Source organism: Harpegnathos saltator, unplaced genomic scaffold, assembly GCF_003227715.2.
Source record: "Harpegnathos saltator strain DR-91 unplaced genomic scaffold, Hsal_v8.6 scaffold132, whole genome shotgun sequence".
NCBI lineage: Eukaryota > Metazoa > Arthropoda > Insecta > Hymenoptera > Formicidae > Harpegnathos > Harpegnathos saltator.
Window position 1 is genome coordinate 206,343 of NW_020229909.1, and position 7,950 is coordinate 214,292.

Below are 7,950 nucleotides of genomic sequence, written 5' to 3' on the forward strand. Positions count from 1 at the left end.
CGAAATCTCGTTCTCCGTCCGCGTACGTGTATCGTACGTATATCCTTGCGTGATAACGCTACCGAAATAAATGAAATACCGTATCTGAGAATTTGAAGAATTTCAGTCAATTTCATACATCACGTGTGCAGCGGCGGGCAGCGCTGAAGAGAGATGCTGATTCATCGGAGCGAAGGGCCACGGCGCACTGCGAGCGTGTGATCCTCCTTCCGACTGATAATAGATCATAACGCGCGCATCGGGCACTTCGGGCGGTACGAGCATATGCGCCGCCGCCGCCGCCGCCGCCGCCGCCGCCGCCGCCGCCGCCACCGTCGCTGTCGCTGTCGCGGTCGGTTTCTCCGGTTTTTACGATGTGATGCAAGATTCCGGCTGTTGGCGGGATGTTTACGAGCGGTGGAAGGAATATTTCCGACAAAAATTCCAAGGCAGTTCAGACGCGCGCGCGCGCGCGCGCGCGCGCACTCGGTGGTGTGTACGATAAAGCTTTAAATTCTGGAGAACATATTTCCTGGCGACTGGCTCGTAAACTCGGCCGGACGTCGCTACAAAGCGGCCGATCGCGCGCCGTCGAAGGCGCTAATCGATACTTCACTACGTCGAAGAGTAACGAAAGATTCGCGCGCGCGACCTCCGACCCTTTTAGTGCGGCATCACCGTAGGCGCGACTTAACGGCGTATGCTACTAAAGTAGCATCCGCCACGGCAACAAAGTATAAAGTCGCTGAATAATACGCGCCATAAAATGGCGATTGCGCAAAATGCGCGGACGTATGCCGAAATGCGCAGACGCGGCTTAAACGGCGGCAGGTGAGATTCGACATCGTCGCTCGGACATCGAAAGCCTCTCCTCTCCGCTGCAACTTTATATTTCAACGTCCATGCGATACAAATCATACGGGAGGAATTCTCCGCGAGGAGAACGCAACGAGTCAGCGTCGCTCCGGCGCTTCACGGTTGACGCTCTAAGAATCCGATAAATTGAACGAGATTCTCCGGATATCGGCTCCTGTCGAATCATGTCGTTGTGTTACACGCGTTTACACACGAGTGACAGCGTAGTTACGAGAGAAAGAGAGAAAGAGACACGTCGATACGCCGATAGAAATCATTTTTCCCGCATCCGATTTTTCTATTTTCCGATTTTCGCCGACGGACGAAGGACATCGAGCCTTCGGCGGAATGTTTCTCGCATCAACTCGATAGCGCTCCTAGCGCTGTCTTTCCTCATGTGGCCCAAGGATCGTTAAAATTATAATTCCCCGATTCGGAGTGGGTGGCGGGAGGAGGAGGAGGAGGAGGAGGAGGAGGAGGAGGAGGAGGAGGAGGAGGAGGAGGAGGAGGAGGAGGAGGAGGAGGAGGAGGAGGACGACGACTCCTCGGTTCCAGGAGAGGAGGACAAAATAGTCGCTACTTGATGGCGACTTAAGGTGATTTTGAATGGTGCCTAACGACTTCGAGCCGCGTCATGGGGCCCTGTATGCGACCGCCGCGCCAAATAATACGGAGTCACGCTGGGCAACGTGTCCCGATGTCACGATGGTGAACGGCTACGGTGAAGATAATGTCCTCCCACACGGCCGTCAGTTCGCTATTCCGCTGGTCCTTAACCTCTCACCCTACTCCGGATGACTTTTCTCTCTCTCTCTCTCTCTCTCTCTCTCTCTCTCTCTCTCTCTTTCCTTCTTTCGCTTTTTTCTCTTCCTTAAATCTCGCGGCGCGGCGCGGCGTCTCGCATAATGAAGTCCGGACTCGCTCGCGCTCGCGCTCGAGCGCACAGCGCGTCGGAAGAAGGACTTTATTGCGAATTAATGTTTTTTCGACAGTCTTTCGGCGGTATGCGGCGCTCCTATCTCGCTCGCGCGGTTCAAATGTCGCCGGTCGGACTCGATTAATCGTTGCGGCGCGCGTGTCCACGCCTTCGAGTGATAAATCGATTCCTACCTGCGATCCGGCGGAGGTCGAGGGGATCGACGTTCCGTTAATTAAATCCGTCGATAAGCGCCAACGTTACTTAACGGGCCCTGGTACCCCATTAACATTTATGCGTTATTTCGGTCGGAATCGAGCGGAGCGGAGCGGAGAGGAGCCGGTCTTCTCAGACGCTACCGCGACGTTTGTACGCGTTATTATGCGCGATATAAATCACGATGCGATCATAGAGGTTCGTTTCGCCGTCCGCTTGGCCAACAGATTAATCAGTCACGTTTCGGCGGCTGAGAGATCTATCGGATGCTTATCTCCGACATCGATAGATTCTTACGAATCTTTTCGAGCTTCTTCTTTTTCATCAAAAGCGGCAGCGTCGTATGAAATTTCACTACAAATTACAAATTGAAATGCAAATCCGAATTAACCTCAATCATTCCGCGCTGCGGAGAATATCAATATTCATAGCTACTTCTTACTGACTGAATATCCAAAAAAGCACACACATGCAGATTCTCCTCGCGAAATGTGTAAATGTTGAATGTTCACGCAAAGGTTGCTCACGCCGGTTGTGTCGCCGTGAGGATTCAGTCGTTTTAGGATCACGAAGCTCGGAGGTGCCTGACCAGCAAGAAAAGGGCCTGAAGGTGGACTCGGCGCGCGGATGGTTACGGACGGCGAAGTTTGTTTTTATTGGTCCGAGAGAGAGAGAGAGAGAGAGAGAGAGAGACAGGGAGAGAGAGAGAGAGAGAGAGAGAGAGAGAGAGAGAGGAATCTTCATCCGCGCGCGATTCCTTTGACGGATGATCGTCCGCGTTTTCTCTTTCCCTCCCACTCCCTCCCCCTCTCTCTCTCTCTCTCTCTTTTTTCCTGTCCCCGTGGTAGAAAAATAATGATGTCCTCGGGCACGACGACAAAGTCAAGGACTGTTTTAATGTTCCCGGCACGTCCACGTTGACGACGGGCTTTGAGAAAATAATCGCGCTTTCCAGTATTTACGCGTATATCCCGCGGAATATCCCGCCGGCCGAATAAATCCAGCAATTCCGTCGGATACGAAGGTTTATTTTTCGTCGGGAGGTCAAGAGGGCTTAGACTCCAGTCCTGGCGCGCCGACGTGACTTTTCGTCCCTGGGGATCGACGACAGACCCGGCACGTCATCTTCGTTGCCGTCGTTGTAAGTAGGGACGTAGTGCTTCGCCCCTAGTGAGGAACGGAACGGAGGAACACATATTTCATTTCATACCGCAACGCTCCCACGAGAGACTGCGGGATTACAGGAAGTGAGATTAAATTGTTCCGTTCCCTTCGGGACGTGTCACGTCGCCGGTAACGTCGGGAGAACACGATAAACGTAACTTGCACGGTCCTCGCTGTGGCGTTTAAAGGCGTTAATCCGCTTGTAAGATGTACAGATCGTCAATTGTATCGCAAAACACGAAATAGCCGTCTAGCCCCTTGACTTGACTGCGTAATAGTGGATCGCCGAAAACGTGACGAACACGCGCGCGTCGTCGACCACGAGGAAACAATCCGACGAGAGCCGTCCGCCATGCGGCCAAGACGAATGACAAAACGGGAAGGAATATAAAAGGGCGCCAAACCCCCGAGGTCATCATCGCACAATGCGTGCGCTCTTCGGTGTTGGTTCAACTTAAGGACAACTGCGTGAATCTAATCGTCCACGGTCCAGACATCCAGCGAGATTTTTCTGCCGTGCTCGAGTGACGTCTTCTTTGAGCGACGCTGGGAACGCGACAATGGGATGGGGGTTGCAGGGAGAAGGGGGCGAGCAGAGCGAGAACGGATTTTTCGACCGACAGAGCGTGGCAGAGCGATTGGAAACGCGTGGCCCAACTTCTCGACAGACCGAAGGGAAGACGCGGCGAGATTTCGAGGTGAGTCAAACCAGCCGCTAAATTAGCCGAAAGTACAAACTTGGACAACGTCGAAAAGTTGGAAGCTCTTGCACTGCGTAATGAAATTTCTCATTTGTTACTTCGAACAGTTTACTCGACTCGAAAGTTGCTCTATTCTCAAGCAGAGCTCAACGTTATTGATCTGCGTTGCGTCATTTCGTTCGACCTACTAACGATAACCTACTCTTTCGGAAAGTTTCCTCACATCTCGACAACGAAGCTTCTGCGGAAATGAGATCGCGAGGTTTTCTCGGGTCGTGACGCTTTTCCGCGCGCGAACATTTGCCGATGTTTGAGGTATCTACGAGAGACGGAGTTGCGCAGAATTCCATAACCAGATAGGAGAAACAGCGAGAGAGAGAGAGAGAGAGAGAGAGAGAGAGAGAGAGAGAGAGAGAGAGAGAGAGAGAGAGAGAGAGAGAGAGAGAGAGAGAGAGAGAGAGAGAGAGAGAGAGAGAGAGAGGCAAGAGTAAAAGGCAACGATACATAGGAACAAAGAGAAGCGCGTATACGCGGCTCCGCCACCTGTCCCATCGTAGTCTAAGAATAGAGCAACGCAACAACGCGAGAAAAGCGGCGGCAGCGTCGGCAAGATGCCGCGTGCACAGCACGGCTGGGTCATACGGCAGCGCTTCTCTTCCTCCTTTTTCTCATCCTTACGCTATCCCCGGAGGCGAGAGAGACGGCCGGCTCGCCGCCGCGTTTCCCTGCGTCGGATGGCTTTCTTCTTCGCTCGCTCGCTCGCTCGCTCGCGAGCGGCTAATGAGAGAAAAAATCAGAAAATAATTGCTACCACCTCGCCGCCACCGGCTCACCCAACGGTGGCCTTCGAACCAGGCCGCCTTCGTCGCGCCGGCTTCGTTGTTCTTCGCCGCAAATGATTGAAACGTGTACGCGCGCTCGTGGACTTTCGACATGCTAGGATGTGCGGTGGGGACGATCGAAGAAAGAGAGAGTGCCCCTCTGCGTGGCACTCTGCGTGATTTTACACGCCGCAGAATGGGCTCGTCGTCAAGGAAAAAAGAAAACCTCTTGTTTTGTCTTTGTGCTGAAAATTGTGTAGTTTAAGGGGCTGGTATGGAGCAGACGAGAGAATTAAACAAATTTTTAAATTAAAATTTTAATTGGCTAAATTTATTTGTTAACGAAGAATACGCGTGGTCCTTTGGGGAGAGGAGAATGAAATTTGTAAGAAATAATAATGAAACAAGATAAAGCGAAGAATTCTGCTGAAAAATAGAATTGAAACGAAAAGCATATGCCACTTGAATCGCAAGCTTACCAACGAAATAATGTAGGTGCTGCGGAGGTGCCCTGGATCTTTAATTATACAATTTTAACAAAATACAATTTTGATAGCAGGATTCCGAAATTATATTTCTTCTCTCGTCGTTTCTTTCTCCGAAAAAGGGGTCTACCGTTATATTCTCTCCTCGCGCGTCGCGCGTTGCGCGTCTTCATCTCTCAGTGCCTTAAAAGAGACGTAACACACGAATGGAGAGACACGCACGCGTATGGCCGACCCTGATCCTGCCGCGGACCGACGACCTCTCTCGGATCCCTTCGGCGTCGAGGATTTGCAATTTTTACGAGCTATAATTTTAACGAATCGCTAATCCCGCGGAATGACGCCTATTTTTCAAAGCGTCCGCTCGCTTTTTTCTCCCGTCGCGAATCCCTCCAACGGCCACGATCTCGGTCGCGAATTCGGCATCGTATATTCCTTATGGCCCTATATATTCGGCGGACGACCGGTATTTAAGTCTTTGTAATCCGGTGAAGTTTTGCGGGGGAGCCGAGCGGTGAGTCATGGCAGGTGCTGCCTGCGAAGAAGAACGAAGGGAAGACGAGGCGGAGGAGACCGCGTTCCTCGCTCCCAGCGAGCGCGTCTTCTCCCTTCTCTCGGGAGCTTTTCAAGCGTTTAATGTGGCGATACGAGCATCGCGACCGCGAGGAACAGACAGAGAGAGAGAGAGAGAGAGAGAAAGACAGAGAGAGAGACAGAGAGAGAGAGAGAGAGAGAGAGAGAGAGAGAGAGAGAGAGAGAGAGAGAGAGAGAGAGAGAGAGAGAGAGAGAGAGAGAGAGACAGAGAGAGAGACAGAGAGAGAGAGAGAGAGAGAGAGAGAGAGACAGAGAGAGGGAGAGAGACAGAGAGAGAGAGAGAGGGGAATCTCGTCTTATTTATCGTCGATATTATATTCGACAGTTGTAACTTCTTTCGCGTTGCGCTCGAGTGCGCGTCCGCGCGAGCATAAACGACACCGACGACGATCGGCCGCGAATTTTTCATTCGTTCTTCTCGCGCCATTTGTTCGTCGCAGTTTAAATGTCGTTTCCTTCGTCCAGTCTCACTTCGAGACGGTGCGCGCGATCGCGGGGGAGGGCGCACGAGGGAACAACCGATTTCACGCGATCCCGCGACTCACGATGACTCGGGGCGCCGTACTTTGAACTTTTCACGTTCAGCGGAGTCCTCGCGCGCCCACTGTACTATCGCGATGCCCGTCTACGGGGACGAGCGTATAAATTACGTCTCGTGAGTGGAGCCACACCGTGACAGCAGACAAAACACCCGGTCCCGCGTGGTTCCTAGATCTGCTGGTGATATCTTCACTAAACGAAGTGCCACCCAAGGTGTTAGTAAGTCCGAGATGGCACAGCCAGATAGACGGCACCATCCCCACCGCCATTAGCCACTTTACGGTCGGGAGGTGTACCTTGAAATATATGTACAGGAGGGAGAGATAGGAAATGCACGATCTTGGCAAGTGGGTGACAATGACGGCCCGAGTGTGTCGTCGAGGTTCGTTCAAGGTGAGCGGCCGAAAGTCCACGCTCTTTCATAGCTGAAATTCAAGAGCGCTCGCGAAGGATCATCACGGCGATACTTGGATGGGAATCTGGAATCGATGAGCGCGTCGAAGGATTGTTTGTACGCGCGTGACTACCGCGCGCGCGGACGTTTGCGCGGTGAACGGCGTGAAATTTATCGCGCCAACGCGATCATACCGTCGACGGTAATCGCGGTAACGAGCCTGATGGCTCGTGCAATTTGCACGGATTTATCGTATGCGATTATTTATGCATGTGCATCGATTATTATCGCGCGCGCGTATAATGTGATAACTACCACTGCGGGTACTACTACTACTACTACTACTACTGCGGGCACTACTTGCGACTGCGAATTGCTTCACTTTCGCGTTAACCTTCGTCGTACTGGCGCACGCGGTGGTCGCTTCTTGCTCCGTAAGATTGCACTGAAAGCTTTTTCACGGTTCAAGCAGAAATATTTGTGGTTTGGTGGCTCTGAATTGAAGTCGTGCTTTTCGTGAATTTGTTTCAAGTCCAATTTAAGACTTGGAAACGAGAGCTGAATCCATCGTTATTATTTCATTATTTATCATACGACGTGCAACGTCGTTTTCTTCGCGGGCCATTCTTCTCATCACAGACACACTTATTTACAATGCCATTACCCGACACAGCGGCCGGCAGCGGCCGGCAACATCTCGCGGAGAAAGGCAGCTTTAAAAGCGAGCGCGCATCGGCGTACACGGCGTACACGGCGGAGCGGTGTCGGTAGCTGCCACGCGGCCGGCGGTGGGGAACGCACTTTCAGGAGCAAAGAGGAGAAGACGGTGCACAGGTGCGCGCGGTCTCTGACACGTTGCTCGTGCCGCGACCAAGCGCAATCATATGCACACGCCCCGTCGTGATTGTACCGAGCGCGCGAGAGAACGAGACGGAGGAAGGGAGAGGAGGAGGAGGAGGAGGAGGAGGAGGAGGAGGAGGAGGAGGAGGAGGAGGAGGAGGAGGAGGAGGAGGAGGAGGAGGAGGAGGAGGAGGAGGAGGAGGAGGAGGAGGAGGAGGAGAGCATGATGAAGTATGTACTTGCAAGAGAGGAAAGAAAAGCGGAGGACGGACGAGATGAGAGTGCAGACCCGTCCGACACGATCGACGCGCCGCGCCGTCAGCGGTAGGATCGTCTCCATTCCGCTACGGATCATCCTCCTCTTCGCGATTTACCGCATCGACGTCGCGGAGGATGCAGAAATGAGGGAAAGAGAGGGAGGTACACACACACACACACACACACA